The sequence below is a fragment of the Mastomys coucha genome, unplaced genomic scaffold, assembly GCF_008632895.1.
Source record: "Mastomys coucha isolate ucsf_1 unplaced genomic scaffold, UCSF_Mcou_1 pScaffold21, whole genome shotgun sequence".
Lineage (NCBI taxonomy): Eukaryota > Metazoa > Chordata > Mammalia > Rodentia > Muridae > Mastomys > Mastomys coucha.
In genome coordinates this window covers 28,941,075-28,957,205 of record NW_022196904.1, presented here as the reverse complement: position 1 = coordinate 28,957,205, position 16,131 = coordinate 28,941,075, and the positions used below count along the sequence as shown (strand labels likewise).

The 16,131-nt window shown below is 44.4% G+C and overlaps 1 protein-coding gene across 17 annotated transcripts in view; it reads left to right on the top strand.

Moving 5' to 3' along the window:
• The window catches only part of Znf536 (zinc finger protein 536), a 455,136-nt gene that overhangs the window by 19,699 nt on the left and 419,306 nt on the right, over positions 1-16,131 (top strand). Inside the window, exon 1 of one of the 17 annotated variants that reach the window (XM_031386233.1) lies at positions 1,622-1,639. The exons of the other annotated variants lie outside the window; for them this stretch is intronic. The gene's annotated coding sequence lies outside the window, so the exon portion shown is untranslated. Of the gene's footprint in view, positions 1-1,621; positions 1,640-16,131 lie in introns of those variants that run through there. 17 annotated transcript variants of the gene reach the window in all.

Below are 16,131 nucleotides of genomic sequence, written 5' to 3'. Positions count from 1 at the left end.
ATTATTTTTATTCCAAAGTTTTTATCTCCATAAAGACAATATATTACTTTTTGCTATTTCTCTGGAAAGAACATTTTGGCCAATAGAAAAAATGTTTTCTTTTCCTCCCTCCCTCCTCATTTATTTATTTATTTATTTATGATTTATTTATTTATTTATGATTTATTTATTTATTTATGATTTATTTATTTATTTATTTCTTCTAAATTTTGAGACAGGTTGCTTGGGATGGCCTCAGACTTTGGAGACCAGACAGACCTTGAACTTACAACTCCCCTTCAGCCTCCCACATAGCTGGGATTCTAAGCTTGTTTTATTTTCTTTCATGATTCTCAAATTTTGTAGAAATGATTTTATTTCATGATTCTTACAGGTTACATTAATTTTAAGAAGATAAATCATACAATATGCCTCATTTCGGTAGATACCTATACTATAGTGATAGTAAAAAGGAATCAGAGCATGCAAGGTGGCACATACCTGTAATTCAGGCATTTGGGAGGCTAGGGTAGGAGGATCGTGGGTTAAAGGCTAGAGAGGGATACAAAGTGAGACCCTGACACTACACACACACACACACACACAAACATACATACACACACACACACACACACACACACACACACGCAGAAAGAGAAAGAGAGAGAGGCAGAGAGACAGAGAGAATGAGAGAATGAGAGGCAGAGAGACAGAGAGACAGAAACAGAGAGACAGAGACAGAGAGACAGAGAGAAAGAGGCAGAGACAGAGATATTTGGGAATTTGTCCTTGACCCTTTGGGAACAATGCTGTGTCATGAAGCACGAACTGACTGTCCCATGACACATCCTTTGTTCCATTGTTGGGAACCAAAGCTGCAGCTGTGGCTGGCTCTTAACTCATAAAGAGGTCACCACAAATGGTAGAACTTCAGAATAGTTGTCTCTGTATCAAAAGTATATTAGTGTCATTGCCGTGTTTTTTTTTCCCCAACCCCCAGAGACAATGGATCCAGTGAGACTGTTTCTTCTTGTTTAGGGTTTGACCATAGAGGTTGTCTCTTTGAGGCCAGTTCCTTACCTGTTCCATATTGTCTGATGTGGACCATGGGGCCTCCACCTCTGGCAGCAGTACGGTGGGCACAGAGAGCTCTTGCTGGGTTCTTTGTTGCTGCTGAGAGCCAGCTGTGTGGGGCCCTGATTAACAGACAGCTTTGTTAGTTGCTCTGCATTCTCATCTTTGGCAGCTCTTGATGGGGGTCCCTGGGCAGAGGCGTCGTGGGGACCGAAGAAGATGCCGGCTTGGTGCCCTGATTGGTGAGCCGCTCATCTGACTGATGAGTGAGGTGGAGTAACCCCACTGGCTTCAACGAGACACTCGAATCACTGAGCGTGATTGCAGACGGGGAGAGAGGACTTTCGACCTATGTCACATCCTGTTTCCCGAGTGACTCCCATCTTGGGGAACTTTACGGTGGTGCTCCTGTGACTTGAAGAACCTATTTTCTGAACACCTTCAAAGCCCTTACCTTCCTCCTCCCCATGAGTTGACAACAAGCCAGAATTCCTGGAGAAACATAGAGCAGGGGGTTGAATGGAGAAGCGAGGAGCCTAAAGAGTCTCCATGTTCATCTGTTTGTTCTATAGAGTTCCTCTATGCTGTAAGATCCCTCTTCCTTTTAACCTATATTATTTGCTTAGTAGAAAACTAAAACATGAATATCTTTCCATATATGTATGTATGTATATGCATGCACAGAAATATGTGTATGTATATATACATACACACATACATATAGGTATGTCTATATTCATATCTATCAATATAGCCTCTTCTTAACTAAATTAATTGTAAGTTCCCTGAAGCTAACCACATGTTAGTAGACATCAGGACAAGAGAGGGAAGTAACACAACCTTAGTAAATGTATGAAGACAACCAACAGTGTGGATCATCTGGAAAGAACCGGAAAGAACGAGAAAAGCATTCCATGGAACTGTTCATCGTTTTATGCACAGCCCTGCTAAGCTAAAAATTTTTTTCGGATGTTTGGTTGCTTATTACCAATAACTGGTTTCTTCTTCAGTCAATGGGGTTAAAGTCTACGAATTATTAGGAATATTTTTACAGTGCTGGAGTTCAGATCTGGAGCCTTGTATGTGTGGGGCAAGGTCTCTGACACTGAGCTACAGCCCCAAGCCATTATATTCATTATACTTTAAAATAAAGGCCCTGACACTCTCCTATGGATAGGAGACTCCATTATGACACAGAGCAAGAATTGTTGAAGAATAAAATTCTTGTAACAAATGGGGTGTCCTTTGAGTAAAAAGACCCTTGGTATTGTGCTGTTGGTCATTTACCCCTGATTAAAGAGGGGAGCCCCACTTCTTACCAGAAAGCTGGGTGGAACACGGTTCTTCTAATTAACCACTGAGGCTTGGGAAGTAGCTTCCTGGTGTCTGCCTACCCGCCTTTCTTCTGCCGGGTCTTAGAGGCCCCAGATTTCTGTTCACCTGCTGTGTTTCAGTTATTTGACTGTATAAGTGAAAGTAAACAGGTCTCATGGCTCCTCTGTGCACTTCCATTGCAGAGTAATGCATGGTTTACAGTCAAAAGTAAGATGGAGGCAACAGCCAACAAGAAGAGGTAGGCCTTGATTGTATGCTTGGGAGCGCTTATTACTCCAGCTGAGGCTAAGTTACCCTACTTGAAAAAGGAGGGAGGTAAAAGAATAATTTGGAATGCTTGTTAAACGTCTCAACCCCTGGGTCTTGCTACTCTCCGTGGCCCCTTACAGTTCATGCAATAAACATGGAGGAAGGGTGTGCGTTAACACTAGTAAACCTTACCTACTGCCTACGTGGGTTTCCTTCAGGTTGTCCTATTCTGGTAACATTTTGAAAAATGAGAATATTTTCTAGGCCACAGACACATAGGTAATCCTAGATAGGTGCCACCCAAAAAATCCTGTCACTTTTCAGAATGGTAGCAGTATTAGCAAGCCACCCATGAATATTCTCTTTGACTTAACTCCCTAATAAATTTTCCCCCTCTTGGAGCCCCACATTTCTAAGCTGGGCAGAACTTACCTGGTTCTTGACTGCACAAGAGGGACACTTGTATTGTGGCCGAATCTCCATGATCAGTTCAAACTAAAGAGAAAATAGCGGGCAATGGCAAGAGACTCTCCATGAGTCACCACAGCCTCCCGTGTAAATGGAAGGGACCCTGTTGTATCAACAAGTGACTACACCCTGTTTGAAAGGCTCACAGTCTTTTGATTTCTATGCAAAGTCAGGGAAGTGTTCTGGAAAGGCCTGGCTGCCCTGCTCACATACAACTGGAAAGAGACTTCCAATCTCTCTTATAAACTGCTCATTCCACACGAGTTAGAAATACTCTTCATAACTCCCTAATGGAGCAAGTGGGACAAGATGTTATTAATACCGCGGCAGGTGCATTTGGCTTTTGACCTCGGCCGGCAGGGGTACTGAGGAGCCATTATTTCTGATACCTATTAGATTCCATCTTTTAACAAGGAGTACCCTTGAGTAAACCCATGTCTAGCCATTCCTTTTGTCTTTTCAACACCCCTCCCCCCCCTGAAGTTTGGTGACATTAAGCACCGAGGACAAATCATCACGGTGTACAGATTTCATATCAAATAAAAGAACTCAATTTGCGGCTGAACGGGGGTTTAACCTCTCCGAGATCTTAGGCTGTGCATAATTAATGTATCATTCAGCATTTGACTTTGGTACTTTCCGTACAGATTTCACCTTAAAGGATGCTTGTGTGTTCTATGCTTGCAAAACTACATTTGGTTTATTTTGTGGAAGTTGTCTTTGGTTGGAAAGATGCCGTTGTCTTATTTTTCATAAGGAGGACCTGTGTGGAGAGAGCTCCCTCCTTTCTCTCATTCAGCAAACCTTCACTCAGTGCCTAGCATGGATGTTGGTAATGGATACAAACAAGCAAAGCACATTTGTCGATTCCAGTGCTAGGTGGTGGCGTCGGACACCAATTGTGACACTAACTGTGGCATGACTCAGAGGTGACTTTGCAGAGTCACAGGTCTGGTTTGCCAGACAAAGACATATCAACACCACACCCATAGCAGGTGGCCAAGCCAGGTGCAAGCTACATCCTGGACCCCATGGAACATCCACTCCTCAGCTGGCAGTACTGCCATGGTATGCGTGTCATGGCCATGGCTGTCAGATTTGGTCATGAGGATGGACCAGGAGAGTTTGCCTTTCTGAGGATGGAGGCAGAAGTCTTGGGTCACAAAGTCCCTGGGCTGTGATGCTCTCCCTGCCAAGCTACCCAGCTGAGCTATGGCTGCAAAGTTAGTTCCTATCCACGCTCCTGAGCTAATTACAGAATACTTGATCAAATCAGTTTAATGGGGTAAGGACTTTGTTTCAGTTTGAGTGGTGTAGTCCATCACAGAAGGAAGCAGTGCAGAGTTCATGGCTCCAGGAGGGTGTTCTGGGTCTCCTCATATCTGTCTAGATCTGGGAACAGAGATCTGAGAGAGGACCAAATAGCTGGATTATATACCCTGAAGGCCCACTTCCAGTGACTTACATCCTCCAGAGAAGCCTCACCTTCACAAGTTGCCTCAATGCCCTAAAACACGTGCTACCAGCTGGGATCCCCATGTTTAAACACACATTTCATACCCAAACTGTAACCTCCCCACTCATTTCTTGGTAATATGTTGGGGAGCGGGGAACATCTTTTACGAGAGCTTTCTTGTCTGGGCAAAGGCCTATCTCTCTGAATCCGCCCTCCTGCCAAGTTGATAAAATGTAAGGACATGCTTTCTATTGATTTTTAAAGGCAATGCAGGACTCAGCTGATAATCATAGGTGTGACCTGTGCTGTTTTGCAGGCAGACACAAGCAGCTCAGAGCCTTGTTGTGTGACTCTGATGTTTGGGGTATGCATTCTTTGAAGATTACTTCTAACGTGAGGCTTCCAAATCCTTAATTCACGATTCTGTCTCTTCCTGTGGTGTTTACATTCCACCATGGCAGAAGATCACTGTGAGAGAAAGAGATGAAAATGAGCTTCTAAAAAGGGCTTTCGTGCGCAGGCCTCCTTCAAAGACCCCAGCCCTCTCTCCTCTTGTCATCGCTCAAGTCTGGGCTTCATCTCCAGGAGCACATGCATTAGTGCCCAACTGGAAGGGTTGGGATGCTGTGTTGGCACACTGGGGATGAGCTCTTTGGGGTGTGGAGCTGCATGGAGTGTGTGTTGGGGGGACTTTCGTCCACCACTCGGGTTTCACAGGTCTAGTTAAGGAGCAATTTCATCTCTTCTGGGAGGATCTTGCACAAATGTAATTAGGGATGGATTCCATTCCTATCTGGAATAATCCTGAGAAAGCGACTGATGTGGCCGGTAGACTTGGCAATGATAGGTGCCGAGAAGAAAAATCTGATACTTTGAAAAGCCACTGAATTTGGAGCCTGAGAGCTGTGGTCACATGATGGCTCTAGGTTCACTGACCTCTCCCAGATGTTCTGGTCTCTCTTCCTCTGCAACACTTCAGAAGGCGCTAAAATGCACAGTGAATGTAAGGACCAGGTTAGACCAGATGTTTCCCAACAGGACTGTTTTAGAGGTACAGACAGGTAGATCTCCTGGAGTCGCAGAAGTGTCCTCAGGTCCCACATGGCTCTTGGGTGAAGGGTCCAGCCTTGGCCTTTGGATGTACATTCACCTTTTCTGTAATGCATTGAAAAATGAAGAGCGGGACCATAAGGACTTTTCAGGCCATTTCTGACCTGCTTCCTTAACATTCTACTAACATTCTACTTCCTATTGAAGGCCCGGTTTGGCCTTAAAATTAACACATAAAACACTATGTGTGGGGAATGCATCCTAGAAGTTCTATTGGCCCTGGCTGGCTCTGGTATTACACCATGCTTCAGGATCCCCCTGGGTCTTAGGTTCCTCTGGGGAATGATGGAGACAGATTTCAGAGTATGGAGAGGCCAGAAGTATGTGCTGTGGGATGGAGCATCAGGCATTATCCTCTCTATCTACTTCACAACAATATCATGCAGGCTCATTAAAATCAACTTTGGTTCTTTTATGTTCTTACCCCCACTTGTGTGGAGCAATGCAGGGACACATGCCTCCCTTGTCTCTGAGTAAGTAGACATATTCATAACCACCTGTGAGGTTTGTGGCATCTATGGTGGAGCCGTCCACGATGGAGCATAAAGGGACCTGATGGGAATCTGACTATGTCTGACTGACAAACAGTGAAAGTGTTTTGATGGAGGTACAGACAGACAGATCCCTGCTCATCCAGTCTTGGTGAGTTCTGCGGCATTTACGACTTGATGTGGGAACATTGGAAGATGGGATCCCAATGAGGAGAGCATTGAGGGGGTGTCTGATTATTTTAGAAAGTTTGTGGTGAATCTCATAAAAATAATCCTACCTTAACTCCATTTGTCCCATGGTACTTTAAAGAGGATGGGAAGTGGCTGAAAAGGATGGTGATAGTGATGGCGAGAAGAAGCTGCAGGTCCTGCCCTGGTGGGGCTCTCACTCCCCAGCACCCTGAGTGTGTTGGTTTTTGATGGCCTAGGTGGTACAGGAAGACCCTTGTGGTGGAGTGGAGGAGGATTCTAGCTGGTGTTTCTAGAGGGCAGTATGAATGATAAATACTGTTAATATTCAGAAGGAAGAATCGATTTTAAAAAAATGTGCCTTTGATTCACTAATCTCTGACATTGAGACATTTTTTTGAAGTCCGTTGCTATAATTAGATTCTATAAGCCATTTTATGCCTCTATCAAAATTTTAAGAGACATAGAAAATTTAAGTTTTTTTTTTTCTGGGGGTCTGGGTTGAGAATTCATCAAATCGATATGAATGATTATGCAGTGGCTTCTATGTGGGGCCAGGGACAGCTTTCCTGATGTTGCCCAACAGGCCCCAGCCTGGATATTAGGAATTGCTTGTGGATTGTCTCTGCCTTGTTTTAGCTTGCTCTTCTCTGCTGAAATGTGGGGGTAAGAAGTTCATTAGGAACGGGACTGTGTCCTCACTGCCTGTGGTGCCAGTGTGTCCTGGCTGGCTATGGGAAAGGAGGAGATAGAGAGGCTGGGTCACTGGGAGTGTGGGCCCACTGGGGACCAGTGGAGCGACACCAACAACTTCCGCTGGCCTCAGGAGAGTCCTGGTGGAGTTCTCAGATAAGCACTAGTGGATGAGCACTGGATGAGAGCCCTTCCTTAGTTGTATGGAAGGGAACAAGGTTTCAGTAGATGAGTAAGTCAGAAAAGACAGTAATCTCAACTTTTCTTTAACCACTCCTTCCTAGAGAAAAAAAAAGAAAGAAAAAAGATCAGTTTGCAGAGAAGACGACTTAGCCACGATTGAGAAGGGGGGCCCATGTCACGGAGGCCCTGTGACGATTAGCAGGAGGACGGCTGTACTTTAGCCGGCCTGAAACTTGTTCCTAACAGAATGTTAAAGACCCAGTGAAAAGAGAGATTACGTCTATCTAGTTACACCATTCCTTGATATATGCTCCATGTCACAGCCTCATTGTCTCCTGGGTAAAGACAGAGAGCTCAAATGCCCACTATCTCTCCCCTGGTGCTCCAAACGCTCGGCTTTGAAGTTTTTATAATCCATCTGTCATCTTCTAGCGAGGAGGGCACATGTTCTCTACCACTCAATTACAGAATTCTCCTTTGCCAGCTCCAGTGAGACAGGCAAGAATGTTATGGGTGGTTGAGAGAAACTGTCAGATACACTAAATTCCTGGGATTCATACGGGCAGTGTTATTCCAGGGTAGGGACAGCCTGTCTTATTGTTCAAGTGCATTACAGATACATTTGGCATTGGGCTACAGAGCCTTTGATTTCCTCCCCACCCCCAACTCCTGTTTGAGAGCGTTGTCTTACATTTGATTGTTCACATTTGAAAAAAAAAAAAGGAATCATTTAACCCTCCACTGGAATGTGGATTCTGAAACGCAGATTGAAAAGATGACATTTGTTTTTGCTAACAAGAAGCGGGCAGCCCAACTGTGCCGAGCCTGGGAAGTCAGAACGATTTATTTTCACTTTGATGAAATCAGATCTTTAAAAAAAAAAAAAAAAAAAAAAAAAAAACCTTGGGTTTGTTAAGAATGGCAACTAGAGGCAGCCGGAACATCATGGGAGGGATTTTATCATTCTGTGAACAGATATTCTGAGCACCTATTAAATGTCCTGCTGTCTGAAGAGAGTGGAGAAAGTTACTTTGGATGGGATGGTCTTGAAAATGGGCAGTTGTGTTTAGGGACAATCTACCTTGGAGTGGTTGGTGTTGCTAGGGATCCTGTTAACTTCTCAGTCATAGAGTCACGGGTGGTTAAATTCGTTGTCTTATGTGAAATGAGTTTGATGATCTCGGCTTAGCCTCTAGTGGGTATTAATTCACATTATGAAATATCCTAGAATAATTTAGCACCGTGTGGCATAATTTGCATTTTTACTCAAGACAGGGGCAATAGTGGATATATTCCTTTAGTTTCTTCTTTGCAAAGAAGCCAGCTAACATTGGTGGCTTCCATGGTGATGATTTGTGGGGCTCACTGCTAATAATTTGTGGGGAGCAGATAGCATAAGATCTTGGGGGGTAATAAGACTTTGCAGCTTGGGCACGGAAACCCAACAAGATGTATTTGCAGAGATGCAGTTGCAGTTGAGGTGAGCTGTAGTTTCATAACTCTGCCCAGAGGTGATGAGGCCTGGATGTACATGCCATTTCACAGACACATATGTGACCCTAAAGAAATACGTGTTGGGATGGAGGCATTCTATGGGGGGATGTGGACTCTGTGCACCCCACAATTTGTAAAAGAATGTCTTCCCTTTACCAACCACAGAGGGTTTCCAGAAAGGCAAGATACTATTACAGTAATTAATTTAGTGAAACTTCTTAAATCTGATCTTCTGTTCAAACTAATAATGGGAGGATGGGGCGGCTCGATGTCGTTAATTGAAATCTGGAGACAATAAAAAAATGTCTTTTTGCAACTTCAATACAGCAGTCTGGAACTGTCGGGTCAGGCTGTGAACCAATTTTCTTCTCATTACTTTTGATTTTGGAGTCAATACAAATTTCATCAGTGATTGTAGGGTGCAGGTCTCCGTCTGCAAGGCCCCTGTCATGGGAGAATATGTGTGCGTGGTTGAAAGATTTACAGAAAGCCGTTCTGGAGAGGCTGGACAGGGTAGGAAACGCTGAAGCCTATTGCCTCAGTTGCTGCGGCTCTCTAACTCAGGGGTAATTAAAGAAACCGGACCTGGAAAGCTCAGAGCCTGCCAGCTGGGGCTGGGGGAGCGAGGAGCTGGTGGCTGCCTCTACCTCCTTCCTTTTGGGCATTTTCTTCTTTGCTTCCACTAAGCCTAACTTTCTCCACCCCTCCACCTCCCACTTTATGTCCTTCCCTTCAACTTACAGATGTGCACAGAGTAGTACTGCAACCCACAGAATGCCGTTCCCCAAGGAAACTTAATTGCAGGACACAGGCTCAACTTTGCAGGATCTGCTGACATTTTGAACACATTCTGAGCAGAGAAGTCTTTTGTGTGGAAATGTGTACCCGGGGTGTATCACGTGACTCCTCATTTTGCCTGTATGGGATTTGCATCTTTGCAAGTCATAGGATCAGCCCATCTATCATCAGATATTGGCCTAACTGGACATTTTTTACGAGCCCAGTTTGCTATTTATGTTAAAAGCAATTCGCAGCAATGCCCTGTCTTCGTGATTCGGTATTGGCAATAGCGACGTATGTTTAATCACATTTTCCATGAGTAATTATCTAATTCACATGATTACCAATATAAAACAGGCAAATGGAACAGGGGTTTAACTCCATCCTGCTTGGGCGGTGACACAGGCGCACTGAGGGACCTGGGTGATTGGAGCGTTTGCGACTTCTGTTTTGCTTCTGCTGTATCGTGGAGATTTTTATTAACAAGCCTTTTGAAGCTGAGCTTGAGGAAGAGAGAGAGGCTATTTGGAAGTCTGTGATAATGCAGTTTGAGGTTCACTCTGTCTGCGTTCTTTGCATTCAGGGCTGTCCTTTTTGAAGATTTCCGGTAGACGGAGGTCACATTTTTTTTATTCGTGTTGAAAAATATTCATTTATCAGTATGGGTGCAACTGTAAACAAGTGATAAACCGAGAACATCTACAACAGTAAAACTGACAGCATTTGCTTTAATTTTCTGTCATTTTGGTAATTATATCAATCAAGACCCAAAACTAAAATGATATTTTAGCATGCAGTAAGAAATGAGGAATTCAGATCTTAAAAGACCATTACAATTAGCTTTGAAATGTTCGCCATTTTACCATAATTGTTTCATATAGCTTATATGTCTTCATTTACAGCCGAATATTCTGTTGATCTTTTATAAACAAAGTAGCACCCATCTGCTCCTTGAGACACTCCTGGCGCCTATTCATTGCAAAAATAATACATGTCCTAATGACTTCCACATATTTTGAAATCTCCCTTTTGAAATTGGACTTGGCAGATCGTTTGCAGGTACTTGAGTTGCATCTGTTTGCAATTTTGCAAACGCGGAAGACTTTAATGTTGAGCGCTGCAAGAGGGCTATTTTAATCCTCAGATAACATTGGCTGTCATCAAAAGCCACATTTATCTTTTCGAAGGTGGGGCAAATGTTTAATGTTAAAAGACAGCGAAAGGCCAAGGCCAAGTCTGAAGCCTGAATCACCCCACTTTCGAACACCGCTCCTTCCCTGGGCTCTCCGTGGTCTTCCTTTATCTTTTTTTTTTTTTTTAATTTTAAGTTTTAGCTCCATCTACATTGCCAAGAGGATGTTTTTTTGCTGATAAAATGAAAGATCAGGAAGAGAGTAAATCTGAAATAATTGTGAACTCCTGGCTCTCAGGACTCATTACCACCATGTGGCTAGCAGCTGACCAGCTTTGGGGTCGACTCTGTTTACAGTGAAGAACTAAACAGAGTGGCGCTGGGGAGTGCCCGCCTTGAATGTAGAAGAAGGCTTGCCTCCCAGGGCAGGCTGCCACTCTCTGGGAGGGATGGCAGGCCCTGCAAGGCCAGGGTCTGGTCAGCTAGCTGGTGAGGCCCATCTCTAAATGGACTCATCTCTAAATGCATGCTTGGTAAAAGTGTCTGCGTAAGTATTTGTTTCTTTGTGTAAACTCTGGAGCTTGAAACTGGAGTCCTTTCTCCCTTGTTGTCTCTGTGTGAATCATCCTGTCGCTGGGCCCTCAGAACTGGTGAGAAAGACAAGATACTTTCCCCCTTTCTATATCCCTTCCGATTCTTGCTTGGATCTATGCACCTTGTGGGGGAATTTCTTCTGGTTGACCATTTGCCTGTGAAATTTCTCATCAGAGGACAAGGAGGTAGGCTGTTCTGGTCGGACAGAACTAGTTGGCCATGGGAGTGTCACCAGCAACTGGTAACAGAAGGAAAAATTTAAAAACAAAACTGACTCCATCTTCCTGGTGAACTGAGCAAAGAGTGAATGTCACTCATAAGCAGATAAGGCCCCGGAGCCCAACATTGACACAAGCAAAGGGAGACGTTTCAGAGGTCTTTCTGAGGAAAATGTATCTCATAATAAAGTATATATTGTAGGGTTTTGCACAGTTCATATATAGTTGAAAATGCCTTTGGGATGGAAGAGTCTTCTAGAACCAGAGAGTGTCCTGGTTTTCTTAGTAGGTCAGTATCATTGGATAGATGAGTGGTTGATAAATGTCCGTTTTTGTGTTATCAGTAGCTTGTTGAGTAGGTTCTATTCTAAATTTTCTTTTCACCATTGTCCTTGTGTAGTGTAACATTAAAGCCATCATAGACTTCTGGGATAAATCTTTTTTATTTTGAATTTTGGTATATTGAGAATTTAATACGTGAGTATATATTCATGTCATTTCTACTTTCTCTTGCTCCTCTAACTCCTACCATGTGCCCCCAACTCCCTCTCAAATTCATGACCTTGTCTTTAGTTATTATTGTTACACACACACACACACACACTGTTGCTTCTATGTATGTATGTTTAGGGCTGACTACTTAGGATTGGATAAGCTGTGGGGGTTCATCCTTGGAGGACACTGACTGTTTCCTCTCTTAGCAACCATTAATTGTCTGTAGCTATTCATCTAAGGCTGAGGCTTTGTCAGTTTCCCTCCATCCACATTGGCACATCATCTGGTATTGTCACTGTGCTGGTCTTATTTAGGAGACCACATTGTTGAGATGTCATGGGTGCAGCTTCCCTGGCATAGATAGAAGACACCGTCCACATCCTGGTCCACTGGCTCCCACAATCTTTCCACCCCTCTCCCGAGATGTTTCTTAAGCCTTAGGTGTAAGGGTTGTCTGTATCTGTACCAACTGAGGATGGGCACCCACAGTCAGCTGTTCCCTGCATTTTGGCTGGTTGTGAATTTCTGTGGTGGTCTCTGTCTGCTGTCAAAAGAAGGTTCTTCAATGAGGTGGGAGCTGCTGTGTGTCTGGGGCTAGTCCTGGGAGCTGCTGGGTAAATCTAAGGGAGACTGGCAACAGTTCAGTATCCCCTGTCTTGTTTTATTTGCAGCTCTGGGGAGAGGAGGTGGTGATGTGCAGAGTGGGAACTGGCATCCGATGTCTTTGCTTTTTCTGCGTCATTTATATTCTGATGCTCTCATATATGGGTGATTACACTTTAAAGAGAAGAGACCTCACACTCCTCAGATGATCAGAAATTTCACATTACCAGAGTGATATGGCGGGGAGCAGAGGAGTGGGTCTGTCTGTACAGCGGCAGGGTCCTGAGAAGAACAAAATCGATGATTTTCCAAGTGGGAACCTGGTTAGAGAGGACAGAGGTCACATGCAACTGGTTAGAAATGTAAATTCTCATGCCTCTGCAGTCAGACCCATGGGGCCTCTGGTGATCTGGCCTGTGTGTGAACTAGCCCCCCAGAGGTTTCTGATTGTATGCTCTATGGTGAAACTGGCTGCCTCAGGGTATATAAAAAAGGGTGGCACTTTTTCCCCCCAATTCACTACTTGATCGCAAGATATTGCAAAAAGTAGAGCTGATTGACTTCTTAAATATCTTATGCATTTGTGAACTCTGGGGAGTTCTGCTTTCTGTATTGTAACAGGTCAACTGCAGAATGGCTGATCTGTGACTTCTGCATCCTGTTTACTGTTAGGCATCTCTCTATCCATACTGGGGGGGCATGGCTGTTGTTACTGGTGTGCAGCAAACACCCATGTTTCATAGAGCCCCACAGTTACTTGTTTGAACTTTGCAAGTGGGGAAAGAAGATTCTCATCAGGGTGGAGTTCATGCCAGTGCAATGTTGGACAGAATCTATCGTTCTTTGGTGGGGAGGCATGGACAGGAAGGGTTAGTGGTGGAAACAGGAGGCTGGTCACCCTTGGTATCTTGGCCATTTGCTTTTTTTCTTTGTAATTTTAAAGCTGTTGTTGTTATTGTTATTGTTATATTTGTATAGGTGTTTTGTCTGCATACATATGTCTGTACCACATGTGTGCAATGCCTGCAGAGGCCAGAAGAGGACATCAGATCTCCTGAAAACTGGAGTTATACATGGTTGTGTGCCATCATGTGGGTGCTGGAAATCAAACCAGGGCCCTCTGCAAGAGGTAATTGGTAAACCCCATCCTTTTGCAACTAGAGTTCTTTTGGCTATGACTGGTACTTTTGGTGGTAAGTTTAAGATGGAATGGTAATAAAATTTATTGGCTATTCACTTCGTGGCTGTTGAGAATTTTTCTCTGGGCTGGGAAATGATAAGAGGAGGGGATAACTCTCCATTAGAGAGTTATGGCTTGAAAGTCAGCCATGTCTGTCATATTTAAGTCTCCAATGAGGCCACAAATTTCAATTGCAGAGAAGGAGCTTAGGCAGTGGTGACATGTCCTCAGTACCTCTAGACTTAGTCTGGTCCCAGGGACACTGAGACCCTCCACATAGATCATAGGGTCCCTGGCTTGTCTCATCTACCTATTTCTCAGGGGTGCCTGCTGAGGTCTTTCTATGTGAGGTTTGAAATCTATTAGGCTATTTTGGGTAGTACATAGAGTTTAAGTTTTGAAAGTTATAGGTATCGTAAGCCCTGTTAGAGAAACATAACTAGCATATCATAGCTATGACTTTACAGTTATTTCTCAAGGCCAAGAGTAAGTTTTAAAAATGACTTGATTTAAAGTTAATTTATAGCAAAGTATTAAGTATTAAGTTCAGGTGGCCCAACGACAATGGCGAGGAACCCAGATGTGGGAACACTGCTCAGGCCTCATCTCCACTGGCAGATGAGGGGAAGCCACATTGGGGTGAATGCTTTTTGATGGAGTCCCACCCACCCTTGGAGGCTCATGCTGCTCATGGGCTCACTTCTGTATGTTTTTGGCAAAGCAATTACTGGCACCGTGGGAGGCCCACAGGTTCAAAGCTAGTGAAGAAAAACTCTAGTTCACCCTTTTCTGAAACATGGGTTGGTTTAGGTGGTGCTAGTGGGGTTCCACAAAAGAAAAACAACACCAGCCCATGAACAATAGATAAGGACAGAGTCCAGTTCTTTTCCTTGGCTGTGAGACCCAAAGTGGGAGGGCCAGACCTCAGCATCCTCTCCTTTCTTGTCTATGGCCTGTTGGGAGGCAGGTCCTTGGAAACAGGGAAGGGGTTGTTATTGAGTAGTCCCACCAAGATTCTCCAAGGGATCAAAGTGACAGAAACCCTTCTGCTAAGTGGCATTGGGCTGACATGCAGTCAAAGCATATGTGGTCTCCGAGACCATGAGGAGTGCCGTCTGTGGTACCTGCCTGCAGGCTGTGCTTAGATTTCTTGCTTTGAGGCTGTGGCTTAAGAACACTTGGAAACCCCTGTGCTTCTGAGTTACTTTGTGGGTTCACTGGAGAGGGAGAACTCAATAGTGATAGCCGGCTCGGAAAGCAATTTGTCCAGGGCCTGGGTGTATCTTCCAGGGCCTCTGAAGGACCCCCAACCCCCATTTTCTGGGCTCTTTGGATGCTCAGTGCTCAGAGAAATGTGTAGTTGGTACCTAGTCGGGGGAGCAATAGTGTCTTTCCTACAGTAATAGGGACTTCACCTTCAGAAGGGTGCCATGTTTACACTCAACCAATGCCTCTGTCCAGGGGGCTAGCTGGGTTTGCTTAGTTCAATCTCTGGAACTTGCCAAGGATGACCGTAAAGAGGATGAGGTGTGTTCTAAGGCTCCTACAAACCCGAGGCTCCCCTCTCCCTGCAAATAAAGGGATAACAAAACTCCCATGGAAACAGCCTATCAGAGACAGGTAGGTAGACTGGAAGCCCATTTGATCAGTGTGGGCACTCAGGAACAGGCGAATTCAGAGATGGCTTCTGCATGGCAGAGGGCCCTGCAAGGGAAAACTTTCTAGGGGCATTAGATAAAGCAGGATACTGGGGATGGCCCTGAGAAGATGACCCAAGTTTTCACACAGTGTTTGACACATAATAAATGTTCAGTAAATATCAGTTATTTAACTGAATGGGATCAAAGCCTTGGCCTATTTGTGGGTATGAGAGCCAGCCTAGTAATTTTGGAAAGAGCATATGGTATTTCTGATTTGCCCTGGAGCTTGGAACCCTGGGATCACTGGTGATCTGATCCTTAGTACCTTCACCTGTAGAATTAATGCTGGTACCTATTAGAGGCAAAATTTCAGAGTATTCCTGGGATGTAAAGATAGAAAGGTGACAATGACCATGAATGAGGACACTGTTCTATACCTTGTAGTCCTACTCCTCTGGAGGGCAAGCTCTTTCCTGACCCACTTCCCAGGTCAGCACCAGGTTAAGAATGTCTGTTCTCATTAAGTTTTCAGCTGCTCCTTTTGTAGGCAGACAGGTCGTTGTAGTCACAGGTCTGTGTGTGTGCATGTGCATGTGTGCACGCTTGCTTGTTTTTCTGTTTATGGATTACAATTAGACCTCATTTTCCCTTTGTTGTGTATCTCCTAGTAAGTAAGCCTTCCACCTGGTTCCCTTCTGAAGCATCTTCCTAGAAACTCCTAGGCTTAGATACACACACACACACACACACACACACACACACACACAC